At 39.4% G+C, this 20,251-nt stretch overlaps 1 protein-coding gene across 1 annotated transcript in view; it reads right to left on the minus strand.

Moving 5' to 3' along the window:
• The window catches only part of PRKN (parkin RBR E3 ubiquitin protein ligase), a 1,304,782-nt gene that overhangs the window by 1,075,560 nt on the left and 208,971 nt on the right, over nt 1-20,251 (minus strand). The window lies entirely within an intron of this gene.

Raw genomic sequence — 20,251 nt, forward strand, 5'->3', positions numbered from 1 at the left:
TCTCAAGCAGAACACTCTGCAATTCTAAGAGTTCCATGAGTTTATCAAACAGATTCTGCTCTGACAGCTTGTACAAACTCACAGTCCCTCCACAGGGCCTCGCTGAACAAACACAGAAGGCTCTGTGTTAATCTGCACCTTATAGACTAGGGTGAAGACCCACTCAGGACTATGTCTAGGAGCTCCAGGCTTTGGTGGCCCTGACCAAAATACTCCACTGGGTCTACGGAAATTTACCTTTTTTTCGTTTTTGTTTTTTAAACTAATGATACCATTTCACTTATTGGAAGCCCTGTTCCCCACGAGACCCAGCTAGAAGCTGACAGTCATTCTGCAGGCTTGTCTTCCCCCTCCTCAATGTGCCACCTCTTCAACACCCTCCCATCTGTTTCTCCTCCCAGGCCTCTCCCACTACTCTCAGGCAGGCTCTCATCAAATCCTTTCTAGATTCTTGCAATAGCCTCCCAACTGGAGTCTTCATTGACTCTACTCACTTCCAACATGCCCTGCATCATTCTGCAGAATAAGCCCTACTATGCACAATACAGAGCTATGCCCTCCACCATTCTGCAGAATAAGCCCTACTATGCACAATACAGAGCTATGCCCTGCACCATTCTGCAGAATAAGCCCTACCATGCACAATACAGAGCTATGCCCTGCACCATTCTGCAGAATAAGCCCTACCATGCACAATACAGAGCTATGCCCTGCACCATTCTGCAGAATAAGCCCTACCATGCACAATACAGAGCTATGTCCTGCACCATTCTGCAGAATAAGCCCTACTATGCACAATACAGAGCTATGCCCTGCACCATTCTGCAGAATAAGCCCTACTATGCATAATACAGAGCTATTGCTGTATCATGCCATTCAAATCCATTAGAATTTCCCACTGCCCACTAGGGAGCAAAATCCAAGACCCTCCCACCTAACCCAAACCTATATTCCAGCATTTTCTTTTTTTAATTATTTTTTATTAAATCATAAACACATAGATCATGTATACATTAATGCATTTATGGCATACAATGTGCTGATTTCATATAGAATTAGGAACGCTTACATCACACTGGTTAATATATACCTCACCTTGTTTACTAAATTATTGTGTTAAGACATTTATGCTCTATACTATTAGATCTGACATGACATTCCAGCATTTTCTGTTAGTGCCTTGTGTACTCTGCTAAGGTAAATGGTCCCAGAAAAAACATCACAGAAAACTATTTTACCTGACTTCCTGCCTTCTCCCATGGCCACCCATTTCATTCTTCTTCTTCTTCTTTTTTTTTTTTTATTGTTGGGGATTCATTGAGGGTACAATAAGCCATGTTACTCTGATTGCAATTGTTAGGTAAAGTCCCTCTTGCAATCATGTCCCGCCCCCATAAAGTGTGACACACACAAAGGCCCCAACCCCCTCCCTCCGTCCCTCTTTCTGCTTCCCCCCCATAACCTTAATTGTCATTAATTGTCCTCATATCAAAATTGAGTACATAGGATTCATGCTTCTCCATTCTTGTGATGCTTTACTAAGAATAATGTCTTCCACGTCCATCCAGGTTAATACGAAGGATGTAAAGTCTCCATTTTTTTTAATGGCTGAATAGTATTCCATGCTATACATATACCACAGCTTGTTAATCCATTCCTGGGTTGGTGGGCATTTAGGCTATTTCCACATTTTGGCGATTGTAAATTGAGCTGCAATAAACAGTCTAGTACAAGTGTCCTTATGATAAAAGGATTTTTTTCCTTCTGGGTAGATGCCCAGTAATGGGATTGCAGGATCAAATGGGAGGTCTAGCTTGAGTGCTTTGAGGTTTCTCCATACTTCCTTCCAGAAAGCTTGTACTAGTTTGCAGTCCCACCAGCAGTGTCAAAGTGTTCCCTTCTCTCCACATCCACGCCAGCATCTGCAGTTTTGAGATTTTGTGATGTGGGCCATTCTCACTGGGGTTAGATGATATCACACGGTTGTTTTGATTTGCATTTCTCTAATATATAGAGATGATGAACATTTTTTCATGTGTTTGTTAGCCATTCGTCTGTCGTCTTTAGAGAAAGTTCTATTCATGTCTCTTGCCCATTGATATAAGGGATTGTTGGCTTTTTTCATGTGGATTAATTTGAGTTCTCTATAGATCCTGGTTATCAAGCTTTTGTCTGATTGGAAATATGCAAATATCCTTTCCCATTGTGTGGGTTGTCTCTTTGCTTTGGTTATTGTCTCCTTAGCTGTACAGAAGCTTTTCAGTTTAATGAACTCCCATTTGTTTATTTTTGTTGTTGTTGCAATTGCCATGGCAGTCTTCTTCATGAAGTCTTCCCCCAGGCCAATATCTTCCAGTGTTTTTCCTATGCTTTCTTGGAGGATTTTTATTGTTTCATGCCTTAAATTTAAGTCCTTTATCCATCTTGAATCAATTTTTGTGAGTGGGGAAAGGTGTGTGTCCAGTTTCAGTCTTTTACATGTAGACATCCAATTCTCCCAACACCACTTATTGAATAGGGAGTCTTTCCCCCAAGGTAAGTTCTTGTTTGGTTTATCGAAGATTAGGTGGTTGTAAGATGTTAGTTTCATTTCTTGGTGTTCAATTCGATTCCAAGTGTCTATGTCTCTGTTTTTGTGCCAATACCATGCTGTCTTGAGCACTATGGCTTTGTAGTACAGACTAAAATCTGGTATGCTGATGCCCCCAGCTTTATTTTTGTTACAGAGAACTGCCTTAGCTATACGGGGTTTTTTCCGGTTCCATACAAAACGCAGAATCATTTTTCCCAAATCTTGAAAGTACGATGTAGGTACTTTGATAGGAATGGCATTGAATAGGTAGATTGCTTTGGGAAGTATAGACATTTTAACAATGTTGATTCTTCCAAGCCATGAGCATGGTATGTTCTTCCATTTGTTAATATCCTCTGCTATTTCCTGTCTGAGGATTTCATAGTTTTCTTTATAGAGGTCCTTCACCTCCTTCGTTAGGTATATTCCTGGGTATTTCATTTTCTTTGAAACTATGGTGAAGGGAGTTGTGTCCTTAATTAGCTTCTCATCTTGACTGTTATTGGTGTATACAAAGGCTACTGACTTGTGGACATTGATTTTATATCCTGAAACATTACTGTATTTTTTGATGACTTCTAGGAGTCTTGTGGTTGAGTCTTTGGGGTTCTCTAAGTATAAGATCATGTCGTCAGCAAAGAGGGAGAGTTTGACCTCCTCTGCTCCCATTTGGATTCCCTTTATTTCCTTGTCTTGCCTAATTGTATTGGCTAGAACTTCCAGCACTATGTTGAATAGTAAAGGTGACAGAGGACAACCTTGTCTGGTTCCAGTTCTAAGAGGAAAAGCTTTCAGTTTTATTCCATTCAGTAAAATATTGGCTGTGGGTTTGTCATAGATAGCTTCAATCAGTTTTAGAAATGTGCCACCTATGCCTATACTCTTCAGTGTTCTAATTAGAAAAGGATGCTGGATTTTATCAAATGCTTTTTCTGCATCTGTTGAGAGGATCATGTGATCCAGAATTCTGGGCTGGAAATTGTTCTTTTTAAGTAGATTAAAGGTAGATGACCATTGTCTTCTTGCTTGGAAAGTTTCATTAGAGAAGTCTGCGGTCAATCTGATGGATTTGCCCCTGTAGGTCAACTGGCGCTTACTCCTGGCAGCTTGCAGAATCTTTTCTTTTTTCTTGACTTTGGACAGGTTCATCACAATGTGTCTTGGAGAAGCTCGGTTAGAGTTGAGGTGACCTGGGGTCCGATAGCCCTCTGAAAGCAGTGTGTCAGAATCTTTGGTGATATTTGGGAAATTTTCTTTTATAATATTCTCTAGTATGGCTTCCATTCCTCTGGGGCATTCTTCTTCCCCTTCTGGAATTCCTATAACTCGTATGTTGGAACGCTTCATAAAGTCCCATAATTCTGACAGTGAACGTTCTGCTTTCTCTCTCTTCTTTTCTGCCTCTTTTACTATCTGAGTTATCTCAAAAACTTTGTCTTCTACCTCTGAAATTCTTTCTTCTGCATGGTCTAACCTGTTGCTGATACTTTCCATTGCATCTTTAAGTTCCCTGATTGACTGTTTCATTTCCTTCAGCTCTGCTATATCCTTTTTATATTCTTCATATCGTTCATCTCTTATTTGATTCTGTTTTTGGATTTCCTTTTGGTTATTTTCCACTTTATTAGCAGTTTCCTTCATTGTTTCCATCATTTCGTTCATTGTTTTCAACATGTGTATTCTAAATTCCCTTTCTGTCATTCCTAACATTTCTGTATAGAAATGCAGTAGCTACTATTCTGCAGTAGCTACCTCATGGTCCCTTGGCGGGGTTGTTCTGGACTGGTTCTTCATGTTGCCTGGAGTTTTCTGCTGATTCTTTCTCATGAGTGATTTCTTTTATCTGTTTCCTTGCCCTAATTTTCCTTTCACTTCCTCTTGCTCTTTAAGTTCTTGCGCCTGTGGACTAAGGGTTACAGGACCAGAAGGGTGAGAAGGTTGAAGAGCAAAAAAGGGATGAAAGAAAGGAGGACCGAGTGATAAGAAAAAAAAAAGAAAAATAGAGAAAGGAGAGGGGGTGGGTAAAAGGAATATTGACAAAAAGAAGAGAGGCACAGAAAGAGGGAGACAGAGCAATATAGGTGTACAGTAGGGTACTTTGATACAACCTTAAAAAAAAAAAACCACCTTCTGGGGGTGCCCAGTGTGGTGGTTCCCTTGAGGTCAGCAGGTCTTTGCTAATCTGAGCAGACACAGTACCCCACCTCCACCAAGTAGAGAGGAAAGACAAAAATGCTATAAATCAAACCAAAACAAGCAAACAGAAAACTTTACGGGATAAAATTGGCTGGAAAAACCAAATAATAGCGGTAGAAACACTAACAAAAAATAAGTTCTAATTATTGAAGTAGGCAGCAATGGGAAATTATAATTAAACTAGAACAATTGAGAAAGAAAAAGGATCTGTATGGAAAAGGTTGAACTTAAAAAACAAAACAACAATCAACAACATCAAAATAAAGAAAAAAAAAAACAACCAAACGAAAAAACAAAAAACAAAAAAACACAACCAAAAACAAAGCAGTATGTATATGTCATTGAATATTGTCTGGGCAACACGTGGTCTTCTGGGGTATGAGATGTTAATCACAGTTCTGATACGACTGGAGGCTGCTAGTTTCTCAAACCCCAGCAGGTAGACACCCTAAATCTCTCTTCAGCCCACTTAAAAGGCACTTTGAACTTGTTCACTTACTGAGCAGAAGCTCTCTCAGGGAAGTGCTTGTCGCTGGAATCACTGCTGAAGTGGCTATCTACTTACCCTGTGTGTCAAAACTGGTCTCCCTCTGCCCCCAAGGGTTAGGGCTGCAAGGTGGCTCAGACCCCGCCCTTAGGCTACTTGGTCTCTGGGTTACCAGCTCCCACCCAATTCCAGCTCTGCGACCCTGAGGGCGGAGCTTGCCGGGGCAGATGGCTCACAATGTCTGCCTGTGACCCAGAGCCAAACACTATGAGCTCCGTCTGGCTCAGCGGCTCAGACTGGGGCCCTAGACAAAGGCCAAAGTTCTCCGCACTCCCGCTCAGGCTCTCCCCAAGGCAGTTTAGCTGAGTGCCAAGTCCAAAGGCACGGAAACAGTTCACAGGTAAGGCCTTTCTGGTTTGCAGTCTCGCTGCTACTGAACTTACAGTTGCGGGTGGGTTTAGATGGATTGAACACACGTGACCACTTGCCAGTTTTCCACTGTTTTAGTCCTCCTCTTGGGGTCCAGAAGTCTCTCGCTGCCTCCCTGTATCCTCTCAGGGGTGATGATAGGCAGATCCCACCAGCCAGAGATGCCTGGAGTCCTATATCCCCAGACTCACTGTGCCCAGATGCAAGGAAGCTATTACTCGGCTGCCATCTTGCTCCGCCTCTACTTCAAAATATCTTTTTAGGGAACAAAATTCACCTCTCCCTGTACAGTCTTCCTGAGTCAAGGACTCGGCCATGACTGGCTCTCTTCCAGCTGGAATATAACTCCATGAGAGCATGAGACCTTGCCTATCTCATTCATCCATATTCTCAGCTTCTAGAACAATGGCTGGCACACACGATGTGTTAAAAAGGATTGTTGGGGGGCAGTGCCTGTGGCTCAAAGGAGTGGGGCGCTGGCCCCATATGCTGGAGGTGGTGGGTTCAAACCCAGCCCCACCCAGAAACTGAGCCTGTCCGCCAGGGACCCCAACTCTCTTCTTCTTTTTTTTTTAGAGACTGAGTATCCCTTTGTCACCCAGGGTGTGGCTGGATCCCCAGATCATAGCTTCCTAGAACCTTGAAGCTGAAGTGATCCTCTTGCCTCAGCTTCCTGAGTAGCTGGGACTCAAGGCACGCACCACCATGCTCAGCTAATTTTTAAGTAATTTTTTGCAGAGAAGAGGGTTCTAGCTATGTTGTCCAGGCTACTCTTGAACTCCTGGCCTCAAGGTGATCCTCCCACCTCAGCCTCTCAAGCCCTGCGTTTATAGTCGTGAGCTACTGTACCCACCTTCCCAGGGTCCATTTCAAATGTGACCTCCTCCAAGAAGCCTCTTGCTGTCAGCCTGGGGGCAACCCTCATCTTGCCTGCTCAAAGCTCTGTGGCATTTACTACGTACATCTTAGAACACCTGCCACATTCCTCCAGGAAGCAGGATGCACTGAGGTGAAAACTGCATCCTTCAGTGTCAGGAAGACCTAAGCACTGATCCGTATGTACCTTGACCAGTTCAGTTGGCTGCAGCAAACCTATTAACCCTTACTCTTTGTAAGTCTCAGTTCCCTTATCTCAAAAACAGGACCCAATTGTATGATTTCATGTGACACACTAAGTAATATTTATAGTGTTTAAAACCATCACATAGTAACCTTCAAAAATAACAGATATTTGCATACATCTTAGCTAGTTTGGGTATACATTTTATCTTCTTTAAAAGATAATAAACTCCCATCAAGAACAGGTGCTATCTATCATTTATTTATTGATGAACCTCCTTTAAATGTAGCTGTATCACCAACTAGTTCTCAACACCAATATGAAATGACCCATCTAATAACAATAAAATAATAATGATAGTGCCAGTACTAAACGGGCATACATTATGTACCAGATGTTGTGTTTTACACACGCTTTCTTTAAGCCTCTCAATAATCTGGTCAGGTTGCAATAATTGTCCTTATCTAATAGAATAGCAAATGAAGGCCCAGAGAATTGTAACCACTTTCCTAAGGACATCAACTACTTTGTAATAGAATCAGATTTCAAATTCAGTTCGATCTAACTCTAAAGCTCATTCCATTTCTACTATAATAGGCTGCCTAAAACCTTCTCAGAAGAAAAGTCCACATTTCTTTCCCTTATGAAAAAAAGATAAACAACAACAACAGAAAGGCTTTATAACGTAATTCTGACAGTCCCTATACAGGTGAGCTGTAGAAAATGGGATTTAGAAGAAGAATAAAAGCTCCAGTGAGGAGCTAAGAGCAAAGAACAATAAACCACAGTCATAAGACACAGTGAAATGGAAATGACACCAAAATGAGGGCAGGTGGCCGAGATGATGCCACCAAACAGAAGCCTGACATATTTGACCAGCATGAAAAATATTTAGAAAAGGTAAGGATTAGAAATGACAAAAGTGCTCCAAATGGAGAAAATTCATGGAAAACTACTAATTACAGAGGAAAAGGTGCTTTTGATGTACTTTTAAGTAAGTTTCATTTGACACCAGTGAAAGTAGAAGGGAAAAATAAAAACATATTGGAAGCCCTTGACGTATTATAGCATCCTCAGATCAAAGACCATGAGACAAGCAGTCAGCAGATAAGACACCGAATAGGTAAGGGCCATCAGACAGCAGATGAGGTCCTGGTTCTGAATTTGATTTTCAACTGGTAAGAATAGATTTTTTTTTTTTTTTAAAGCAAAACACAATAGGAGGGAATATAGGAGGAAGCAGCTGGAATCTATATAAGAGCCATGCTAAAACCAGATTAAAATTCCTGGATACCTAAGTTTATGATTTTTCTTCAGGGGTTCAAATCATGGGAATTGCACTGCAAAGATAAGAACTATAAAGAAAAATAAAGAGAAAAAATGCAAAAAATATACAAAATAACTCTTTACCACTACTGAAATCATAGTATCTAAAAGCCTTCTCTATAATAGAAAAATAAAACTTAAGTTCAATTTAGATGAATCATACAGATAATATGATTATTATTAAATATTAATAAATATTATTAAATATTCATATTTAATAATATTTATTAATATTTAATAATAATTATTATTTGAATATTTCTTGAACAGCAAGTCTGATGTATAAGATGGAATTATAATGGAAAGATTAACCAAATACGCCGTAGGTGTCTGACCAACCAAAATATTTTCATAAGAACAATCATCTGAATAAAATGACCTGCTCAATAATCAAATGTCCTTATTTAGAACATGGCTAGTATGTACTATCAAGAGCATAATTTGAAGTGGCTCTGTACCTTTCCCTGACACATCTGAGAAATATGTCCTGTCCTGTCTTTACCAGCCCCTTAACTACATCTGTATTCCCAAGAAAGGAGAGGTGGTAAGTACCCAGGTCTCTCCCTCTGCTACCTCTTTACAATCATAGAAACCAAAATGTCTCCACAGCCAGGAAAAAGGAAATTAGAATACTGGTAATTTCATAACCTAGGACAAGTTACCTGGTCATCTTGTTCTTAGCTTCCTTATCTGCCAAGTGAAGATAAAGTATGCAACCTCAAACGCCTGCTACAAAAGATTTATCGAGATTATGGATGTGTTAGAAAATTTTTGAACGAGTCCTTAAAACAAGGCCTATCTCTCTAAGTAGAGAGCAAACCCCCAAAAGTCCGAAATGTGGCCCCCAAATAGTTACCTAATTTTAGGCATCTATAGGTAAAGGAGGTAAAGCTAATTAAAGCAGCACCACTGTTAGTTACTAAGGTAGATTTGATGGGATGTGGGCAAATACTAAATGAAGCAGCACTTTTTTTTTTTTTCCTGGATTCTCCTCCAGATTCTCCTTATGGATAGAAAACTTCCAGAAACAAAGAGATATGATGAAGAATGTGGCTCATCTCTATTTTCTGAGATGTAATTATTCATTGAAAGTTTGGGAATAGATTGTTTTAACAATTGTTTTACGATTCACCAGCAAACACCGTAACGCACAGAGAAGAGAAAGACAACAAGACACGCCCACGTGTGTGAATTCTGCTTATCTTTTAAAAAAAAATTCTTTTACACATTCATTTTTCTTGTTGCCTCTAAGCAGGGTTCAGAAGTTCCAGAGATAAGGAAGTGACTGGGAGGGACGAGGGGAGGAATCATTGCTGGATGGGCCCTTCCCTTTCCTTCAGCACCACTGTACTGGACCAGTCTGACCAGCATGTCAACTTTTCATGTAAACGTTAGGTTAGGCAGTCAGTTAGACAGGTGCCGGGGGGACTGCAGATGTTACTTTGTACAGGTTTGCACGAAGCGGGCCTGCATTGTGATGGGAACAGGGCTAATTTAGACCCTGCAGGTGCAAGGACTTACAGGTGGGTTGTTTCGGGGAGCTGGTTGTTTTGGAGGACTGATTACTGGCCCAGGGACTTTCTGACATGGACAGACAGATGTGGTCATACTGACTTGGGTTGTTTTGGGAATAACCTGAGAAGGACCCTAGGGAGAGGGCAACCAAGAAAGAACAGATGAAGTTTCAAGGGGGCCTCCAAGGACTGACCAAACAGAAAGAGGCAGGGAAACCACAAAGTGGAGATACTTTCAAGGCCTTGATAGAAAGTCTTTGGAGCATGGGCACAGTTAAGGTAACAGTGTCCCTAAATGAACTACCTTTATTAACATAGTAAAAAAAAAAATCACACCCGACAGCACCATGACAGTTAACAAATACCATAGTAACCCTGGGAAATTACCTTATAAGAGTAGAAAAGGGGAGGGGTCCCAATTCCACAAATTCTCCATCCTGCAGTGGGAGATGCACACATTGCAGGAAGACAGACAGCGGAATGAAGGCTTCCTACCTTCCTCAGCGGGTAAGAGACCAGGTCCTAGAAAGCAGCATCTGCTAAAGACGTCACCTACAGCCTTAGGCAAGGGCTCTTCTTCTTTGACAAGACTGCACCTACAATAGGACTCCTATCTCTTTCACCCCTCCCTCTTTCAATGCTCTTTTTTCTTTGCTTAATTCTTCCACTTTCTTCTTAAATTATTTAGTAGAAATTACATTATAGGGCAGCGCCTGTGGCTCAGTCGGTAAGGCGCCGGCCCCACATACCGAGGGTGGTGGGTTCAAACCTGGCCCCGGCCAAACTGCAACCAAAAAATAGCCAGGCGGGCGTTGTGGCGGGCGCCTGTAGTCCCAGCTGCTCGGGAGGCTGAGGCAAGAAAATCGCTTAAGCCCAGGAGTTGGAGGTTGCTGTGAGCTGTGTGAGACCACGGCACTCTACCGAGGGCCATAAAGTGAGACTCTGTCTCTACACAAAAAAAATAAAAAAAGAAATTACATTCTAGATATGCAGTATGGGAGTAAGAATTAAGAACTATAATATAACAGGTGTGTAGTGTGGCTAAGGCCATGGACTCTAGAACCTCATGTCTGGGTTCAAAGCCTGGCCGTGCTCCATTCTACCCAACTGTATAACCCTGTCATACAGTTTCTCTCTTTCATTTTATCCCGGATAAAACAGGAGATAATAATATTATCTACCATACAAAGTTGTTGTGAGAATTTAGCAAATCAATATAGGGAAGGTATTTAGTAGAGTGCCTACTGTATAAAGTTGCAACAATTATTGGCTTACTTAAGGCCCAACATAGAGCTTACAAATTATTGTAGTAACCATGTCAGTCGCATCATTTATTAACATTTGGATAACTGAAAAATGTACCTTTTATTTTCTTTTAATATGAAAGATTTTTCTGGTAGAGCTCTATTTCATCTATGCTTTGTAGTACCCTGTAATTGGTCTAAAGTGACTTTAGTATACCGATAATGACATCTTCTGTTTAGATAGGAGCTTTCAATTTTCAAAGTGCTTTTACAGACATTATCTCAGTTAATCTTCAGAACAGCACTGAAAAAAACAATACTGCAACTATTTAAACTCTTTATATAAATTTAAATTTTTATATCAACTTATAAATGTGCAAGGAGGTGCATGGTTTCACAAGATAAGTGTTTTATGGCATATATGAGCAAAATAGTCTGGAGATTACTGACTTTAAGATGCAGGGAGGCTAAAATCACAAGGAGGAGGATGAATACAAAGAAATATAAACTACAGCAAACCCCAAACTTCTGAATCAGTTGGTGAAACCAAATAGCCATGGAGTGGTGCAGATGCAAACTGTGGGGGTCACACTGCAGTGAGGTTCTAGGAATTAGAGTTTCATTTTGGGGGGGAATTCTCTTTTTTTTTTAATTTTTGGGCACGGTATCTGCTCTGTTGTCCAGTCTGGAGTACAGTAGGGTTATCACAGCTCCCTGCAACCTCAAACTCCTGAGCTCAAGCAATCCTTTTGCATCGGCCTTACAAGTAGCTGAGACACAGACACCCACCACCACACCTGGCTAATTTTCCTGTTTTCTGAACTTGTAGAAACAAGCTCTCATTGTGTTGCCCAGGCTTGCCTCAAACTCTTGGCCTCAAGTGATCTTCCTGCCTCAGCTTCCTAAAGTGCTAGGATTACAGACAGGAGCTACCAGGCCAGGCCACAGTTGTTTGTTTTATTCATGACAGACAAAATATTTTTCTTTGCTCCTTTTTATGTAGACAGTTTTCCAACAATTTTGCATTTCTTAGTTGCTCTAACCAAAAAGACGTTTATAAGGGTATCCAAGAAAAATAGTTTCTCAGAAAGGAGTATTATTTTAAGAAAAAGCTACTACTATGTAAATGTATTCCACTGTTTATCTTTCCCTACCAGAGATAAGACAGTTTTCCAGCTCTGTGAAAAATTAATTAGCCCCAGATTTTTGTTGCTGTTTTTAAATGGCAGCTTGTTAACTTTACATCCTTTTTTCTCTTTTTGCTATACATACATTTTCCATGTAACACTAAGGTAAATTTACTTTACTACTTTTAATGATAAAAAAATGACTATAATTAAAAGATTTATACTGAATAAAAGAGGAAGAAATAAATATTTTTATTGTGAGCCAATATAAATTATTGATTCATGCATTAAAAATATCTGAGCTGATATATTCCAAAGGCAGCGTCACATTGCTACAGTGATAACACAAGCAACACTTGCGGAAGAATGCAGCACACAGTAAGCACGCAGCAGAGGACGGTGCTAATGTCAGCACAAGAAAGCAACAACTTTATACTTCCTATTGACTTAGCTAAAAATCACTACCAATGGTTAACAAAATGATCAATCACATGGTCCGTAAAAGAAAGCCTATGGCCCATAGACCAAAATTCTAATATTGTTTTGCTGTTAAACTTGAAATACAAAAATTCCATTTGCAAATGTATTTTTTTTAACTTCTCAGCAAAGATTGAAATCTGTGGCAAATACAGAGGCCCTCAACCCAGGCTGCCTAGGTTTGAATCTCTGATTCTCAACTTTCTTGCTTCAATATTTTCAAAAGTAAGAATAATACTCATATCTGTCATATAGAGTTGTTGTAATAATTAAATGTATTTAATTCTTGACTACATGTAAAATTCTTAGATTAATGGACAGTGTGCAGTAAGCACTACTCAGTAAATGCAGCTAAACTAAACGATAAATCCATTATTTTTTTTTTATTTTTTTTTTTGATAAATCCATTATTTAGCAATAAACACTAACCACACTTTCCAAAATCATTTGGAAATGAGATTTCTGGTAATAATAAAAATGATCTTTACATTCTTAAGCTCCATTTGGAAATATTTTTAATTTTCCTGAAATATCTATAGATAGGGAGAAATTGGAATGTGAAATGGCACAGTCACATTGGAAAACTGACCAGCAGTTTCTCAAATAGTTAAATGTGGAGTTATCTTATGACTCAGCAATTCTACTCTCCCATATGTGTGCACAGAAGAAATGGAAAACGTGTTTACATAAAAACCCATACATGAATGTTCCTATCAGAAATGTTCTAACCAGCCAAAACGCGGAAACCACACACATATCTGCCAGTTAACAAATGGACATACGCACACACGCACCATATCCCCATGATGAGTATCATTCAGCAATAAAAAGGAACGAAGCACCAAGTCATACCACACCCTGGATGAACCTGAAAACATGTACTCAGTGGAAGAAGCCAGTCACAAAAGACCACATGTTATATGATTCCGCTTATGTACAATGTCCAGAGTGAGCAAATCTATAGACACAGAAAGCGCATTAGTGATTTATTACCTAGGGTGCTGATAGAGGTCCTCTAGGGGGAAACAGGAGTTATTGCTAAAGGGAAGGGTTTGGGGAGGCAGGGATGAAAAAAATCTTTTAATTGTTATTACAGTTGAAAAACTTGTTAGAATATTAAAAACTATAGAATTTTAAATTTTACATGGGCAAATTTTATACTATTTGAATGGTATCTCTCACAAAGTAAAACCACCCAAATCTTTGTATAGCTATCACTTATTAAAGCACTTGGCAAAAGAAAGTTACTTACCATTTTTGGAATAAGCAAAGGAAAGAATGCGCATTCACTCATTTTAAATGGCTTTTTTCCTATTTTTATCCATTACAGAAAACTACAGTGATGAGAAGAAACTTGCAAACTATGTAAACTTCATCTTTTGCATTCAGATGTTTGTATTTATAATGTGTCTAAGTTTTGCAGTTAAATATCCCACAGTTGCTGTACCTAGAAGTGCTTTAAGAACCTGGAATAATGCTAATGTTAAGAAAAAAGGAGACAGATTTCAACATTTAATATAGAAAATCTAACTTGCTCAAATTACTCACAATGTTCTAATTTCCATACGCTCTAAAATAAGCCTGAATAAGATTTAGAACTAATTACTGGTGACATTAAAATTCATTCAATTCATACTTTCAACAAATATTTATGGAATAAGTAACTATGTGCCAGGCACATTGCTAGAATCTGATTTCACAAAAATAAGTAACACAGCCTGGGGGCAGAAATGTTAAAGCAGAATTACGTTGGAGAATCTTATGCAGCTATGTCAGGATCTGCGTCATATGCAACACACCAGGTGCTTTGAGAACAGAAGAGGGAAGGCCTAAAAGTTCACAATGTACCACATATCACAGGTAAGGAAAAATTTACAAGTATAGACAAAAGAAGTAGGGGATTTCGCGGTAGAAATTATCTTTTATTGTTACAGATTAAAATAAGAATTTACTACTTACTCTTTTAGAAAAAAAAATGTATCTTCAACAGTCATGAGGTTATCGGTATTAGGGGATGGATGTATTTGCTTTAATGAGCAGAGAAGAGGTATATGAGAGCCTTGAAAAAGTTCCTTGAAACTTTTAAAAGGCTAAATTTTTGTATTATATAAAAGAAAAAAAGTGAATAACTCATCTTTCAATATTAAGACAACTTTTTAACTAACCAAAAATATCCCAGCTATCACACACTTCAAGAAGAAAATGTCAAGACCTCTACATGTTTATATTCTGAATTGCACGATATTCTGAAAGTCGCTTCATGATTATGAACTGCACAACTGAGGCCAGCATTTGGTTTACAAATGTGTACTGTTCATTAAATTGGGCTTCAGCTGTGTGATTGTACATGGTTTCTCACAAAGGTATCCCTAATGCAACTTTGCAAATTGATGAATTACGAGAAACACCAGGCCCATTTCACTTCAACTTGTTTTATGACAAATGTGAGCATTTGTGTGTGTGTGTGTATGTGTGTGTATGCGTAGGAGTTTGTGCTAATAGGAAGTGTTAATGTTATATTAACTACAAAAATAGTGTCAAATGTTAAAAGCAGGTAAAAAGATGACTTCCCCTACACACACTGATAACAGAAACTTTTGTCACCATATATTACATAAATATTTAATCATGGCTAAATTCTTGGATAGGTTTCATGTGCCCCTGCAAATCTACTAAAACTGAGTTCAGAGGAGGATGTACAGTGATATTAAAGAATTTAACAAAGTTATTTCAAGAACATCCACTCAAGTTCTCATCTCACTCTCTCTTCCTATCTGCAATTCCTGGATATATGATGACTAATATATCTTAATGTCTTTCTGTATGTCAGTATTTTTATTGTTATTTCTTAAGATGACAACTTCAAATAACCAGTGCTGAAAAAAAACACCAGAGCCACCAATATTTTTCTTTCCTTGACATATTTGCAGTTATAGGTATATTTTATGTTTATAACAGAAGTTAATAAAAAAACATGCCCAGCTTATTATTTCTGGATTGATTGTAAAAATAGCTACTACACTTTGATGATGTGGAAGTTTATACATGTACTGATGAAGCAATAGCTATGATAAATTATTTCAGGAAAATAACACTTTCCTTCACCTTTCTCTTTTCCCTTTACAGCTTGTATCATGAAATGAAACCACTTGGACTTGTACAATAGGCTATGTGTCCTAACACTTGATATTCACCTGTGCCCCCGGCATTATATTACAGTTAATTTTGAATAAAGTTGACATCTCACTTTTTCTATGTGTCATTGCTGCATCTGTTTCTATGAAAAAACAAAATAGACACTAACATACCCTTTGCTTTCATTTTTTTTCTTTTTTAACACTATCTGTTTATATAAAATGTAGGTGGATTTGGCTAATTCCTCACTGTTAAGGTGACTAAGAACAAGTCGTATGTCACACTGTATGTAGCGGTTACCTGTTCCAAGAAATAAGCAGCTAATAAGCAGCCTTCCAGTTTCATCCCTAACTTCTAGCAGGGTACTAGGTCACCTAAGTAAGCAAGTATGGTATGTAAAAATATAGTGAGCTCAATTCTTTCTTTTTTTTTTTTTTTGTAGAGACAGAGTCTCACTTTATGGCCCTCGGTAGAGTGCCGTGGCCTCACACAGCTCACAGCAACCTCCAACTCCTGGGCTTAAGCGATTCTCTTGCCTCAGCCTCCCGAGTAGCTGGGACTACAGGCACCTGCCACAACGCCCGGCTATTTTTTGGTTGCAGTTTGGCAGGGGCCGGGTTTGAACCCGCCACCCTCGGTATATGGGGCCAGCGCCTTACCAACTGAGCCACAGGCGCCGCCCGTGAGCTCAATTCTTAAGAATTATTTCTATAACTCTATTACTACATTTATCACTCTTAAAGTCTTTCCTAAAACGCCAATATCATGTAAAAGTCCTCTCAACCCGGCTGCTTAAAATCACAAATAATCACTCGGCCCACTCTAATCCTTCCCCACTTCTTTCTCCACAGCATTTATCAATATTGGACGAGCTTCATCACGAAGACCAAGACTGGCAGCTGTTTTGTTCACTGCTCCATCCCCAGGACCTGGCACATACTGGCTGCTCAATAAATAGTGATATGACATGTGACCAGCACGACACGTGTGTGAGCCTGGCAGGTATTCATTAGTGTGCTTGTCACACATCATCTTAAACTGTCTGTCATCAGCCGTGCCCCCACTCCACCTCCTCCTCTGCCACTCTTCACCATCCATGAATGGCTCACAGCAAACATTTAGGAATTATCATCAACCTAGCCTTTTCCCTTATCCTTATCAGTGAACCTTTGCTTCTATCTCCAAAATATATCCTAGAACAAATTTTCCTCCTTCTCTCTATCTCTACTGCCTTTACCATCATCTGACTTTTGAATAAGAGAAATATTCTTAGAATACTGTCTCTTTCACACTGGTCTCTATTAAGAACAGTCAGATCAATCTTTTGATGCAAGAAAAAAAAAAACATTTCAATTCCTTCTTAAAACACCTTACATCTCAATGGCTTTCCATTGCTCATGGAATAAAACCTACACTCTTTACAGGCTGGATGGTCTGGCTTCTACGCACCCCCCAGCCACACCACAGTCCATGTTCCAGTTACACTGTTTACCACGCTCCAACTCCCTCAGAAATTTAGATCTTGGTACTTGCTCCCTCTGCCTGGAGCACTGTTCCCTCATGAGTCCATCTCAGATGTCACCTGCACAGGTCTTCCATGACCATCCTATCAAGCAGCCTCCCCAGCCACTCTCGCGTCACCTTATTTATTACTGCCATAAGCTATCAGCACAGTAAGTGGGCTTGGTAATACTCGGTGGCTAGCTGCAGAGTCCTGCTCCACCAGTGGGAGATACCCGGCAGTTCCTTCAATGCAGCAGGCATGCATAGAGCAGCTCCTGCCAGCCAAGGACTGAGCTTGATGTGAAGAGGGTAAATATAAGATATAAGTGTAGTCTCTTACCTAGAAATTTCTGTGTAACAAATCTCAGATCTCCGCCCTCTACCACTAACACTATTTTTAAGTTAATACATTGGATGAATAAATAGTGAATATACATATAGCAATATCATATGATAACTGTAGGAAAAGAAAATGCTAGTAATAAATAAATCAAGATCCAAGAGATAACTACTCAGACCTTGGAATGAGTTCTTTAAATTAAATTTAACTCAGATAAACAATATAAGGTCCCATGTTTGAGTCCAAAATATAAACCACGTATTTATAAAATGGCAATATGGAATATAACAGCTCATAAAAATTTCTAAGATATTTTAATTTACAGCACTCTTTGTAAAAATAAATGGCATTACAGCTATCATAGAACTAGCTTCCTCTTCTGTTCCATTACAAGGGAGAAATCAGTCTTGTGCTGGTCAGATCATACCCAGACTATAATATTTGGACATATGTACCCCACTGTAAGAAAATATTTAGAGAAGACAGCCAAGATGATAATAAGCATGATCCTAGCTGCCACAGTAAATGAAGTTGCTAAAAGACTTACACTATTGAAGAGTTTGCAGAAGAGACCATAGTATGTTAAGATGGGGAAGTGGGCGAACTGTGGAAAAGGAAGGAGCTGTAAATAGTCCTCAAGTTTGCAAGGAGCAGAAATGCAAACCCTGCTTAGAAATATTAGACCCTTCATATACCAACTAGGAAACTATACAAAGAGAGATTATGACTCGCTGTAAAATGGCCCAACTATCAGCAGAGTGAAGCCTCTAGTGAGGAAGTAAGTTCTCTACCAAGGGCAGGTCTCCCACCACCACCAGCATCTTCTCAGCAAAGGCACCATGCTCGGGATTTGAAAACTGGGTAGGTGACAGGATTAGATGATTTCTGAACCTAAGACCTTGGCATTGTGTGACGGAACAAAAAGAAACATAAAAAACAAGAAAGGATCACCTTTCAACCATTCATTTAACTAGTATTTGCTACAGTTAGGCATTGTTGTGGGTGCTGTGGTCACAGATGTTAACTTAAATAGGCAAAGGTTCCCTCCCCCAGAAGCTTACATTCTAAATGGTTTGGGAAAAAAATAAATATGGGTATAACACATCAAACTTTTTTTATGTTTATGAGACTACTTGGTGCTAGTTTGAGGAGAAGTGAGGACTAAGGCATACTTACATTTTTTTTAAGTTGGAAGTTATTAACTGATGGAGACATTTACTTTAATCACAATAACTGCACTTAAGACCTTCGTCTTTATCCCTTCTATATATTCCCTTTCTTCTGTAATCTCTTGCTTCAAACGTAACTATTGCAAAAAAATTTACAGGTGTTTGCACTGCATTATTAATAAAATATATTTTGCAATTTACTAGAATATTAGATATTAATGCTTTCTCTTAGGTCTGTGTTCCTACACATCAAAAATTTTTACTTTTTTTAAGAGACAGAGTCTTATTTTGTCACCCTCAGTAGAGTGCTATGGTGTCACAGCTCACAGCAATCTCCAGCTCTTGGGCTTAGGCGATTGTCTTGCCTCAGCCTCCAGAGTAGTTGGGACTATAGGCACCCACCACAATGCCTGGCTATTTTTTTGTTGCAGTTTGGCCAGGGCTGGGCTCGAATCCGCCTTTGGTATGTGGGGCCGGTGCCCTACTCACTAAGACATAGCCACTGCCCTAAAAATTTTTAAATTTAAAAAATCATAAAATAGGGTAGCGCCTGTGGCTCAGTGAGCAGGGTGCCGGCCCCATATACCAAGGGTCAGGGGTTCGAACCCAGCCCTGGCCAAACTGCAACACAAAAAATAGCCAGGTGTTGTTGTGGCAGGCACCTGTAGTCCCAGCTACTTGGGAGGCTGAGGCAAGAGAATCGCCTAAGCCCAAGAGCTGGAGGTTGCTGTGAACTGTGACGCCATTGCACTCTACCGAGGGCAACAAAATAAGATTCTGTGTCTAAAAAAAAAAAAAAAAAATCATAAAATAAATAGTTTTCAATTAAAATGTATAAGTCATAGACAAGAATAAAAAAAGTGTATATATTTCTGTTCTTTTTATGGCATAATGTTTATATACATACAAATACAGATTTAAACATTTTATTCTGAATTACGTAGCATTTCTGTAGTTTTTCATTTTATTATACTATTAAAATTATTAGAATACTAGTCTTTATAGAATTAATTTAACAAATCCCTTAAGTGGAATTATAGCCACCTTTGTGGTCTGCCTTTAGATTTAAGAAAATCCAATAAGCAATTATCAAATGACATTTAATAAACATCCTCTGTTGGGCAGCTGGTTCACAAGAACACTAACAGTGGAGAATTTCCATGTCAACGGTACAAGGGAACAACTGAGAATGGATGACTGCCTTCTGCATAGTAACAGGTAAACTCCAGACAGATCCACTCAGTGAACCCTTAGCACTTCCACATACCTAACACTCATTTGTAATTCTGACTGTCGCATCCGCCCTGGAGGAAGACATGCCAAACTTTCTAATTTCTGTATAACTTAGAGAATCTGAAAACAAATTCCCAAAGCTATTTGGAACAAGGTAGAATTCAACATAATGGAAAAGTGTGGAGGTCCTCCTCTGAGGAGCAAAATCTCATAACCCCCTCAGTATAAAGGGTCCACATTTGTAAAGTGGCCCTCGGTGCATGCCAATTGCAGCCAGCTCTGCCAGTGACTTCTAGCAGTGGGGTCTGGAAGCTGGGGACTTCGTCCTGGTTATCCAGTGAAGGGCACCTTCTCATACTTACTTTACCTCAGTCCTTTTTACTCAGGTCCTTGAAAGAAAGCACAAACCTATTATCTCTCCTTCCTAATTGCTTAATTT

The sequence above is a fragment of the Nycticebus coucang genome, chromosome 5 (assembly GCF_027406575.1).
Source record: "Nycticebus coucang isolate mNycCou1 chromosome 5, mNycCou1.pri, whole genome shotgun sequence".
NCBI classification, from domain to species: Eukaryota; Metazoa; Chordata; class Mammalia; order Primates; family Lorisidae; genus Nycticebus; species Nycticebus coucang.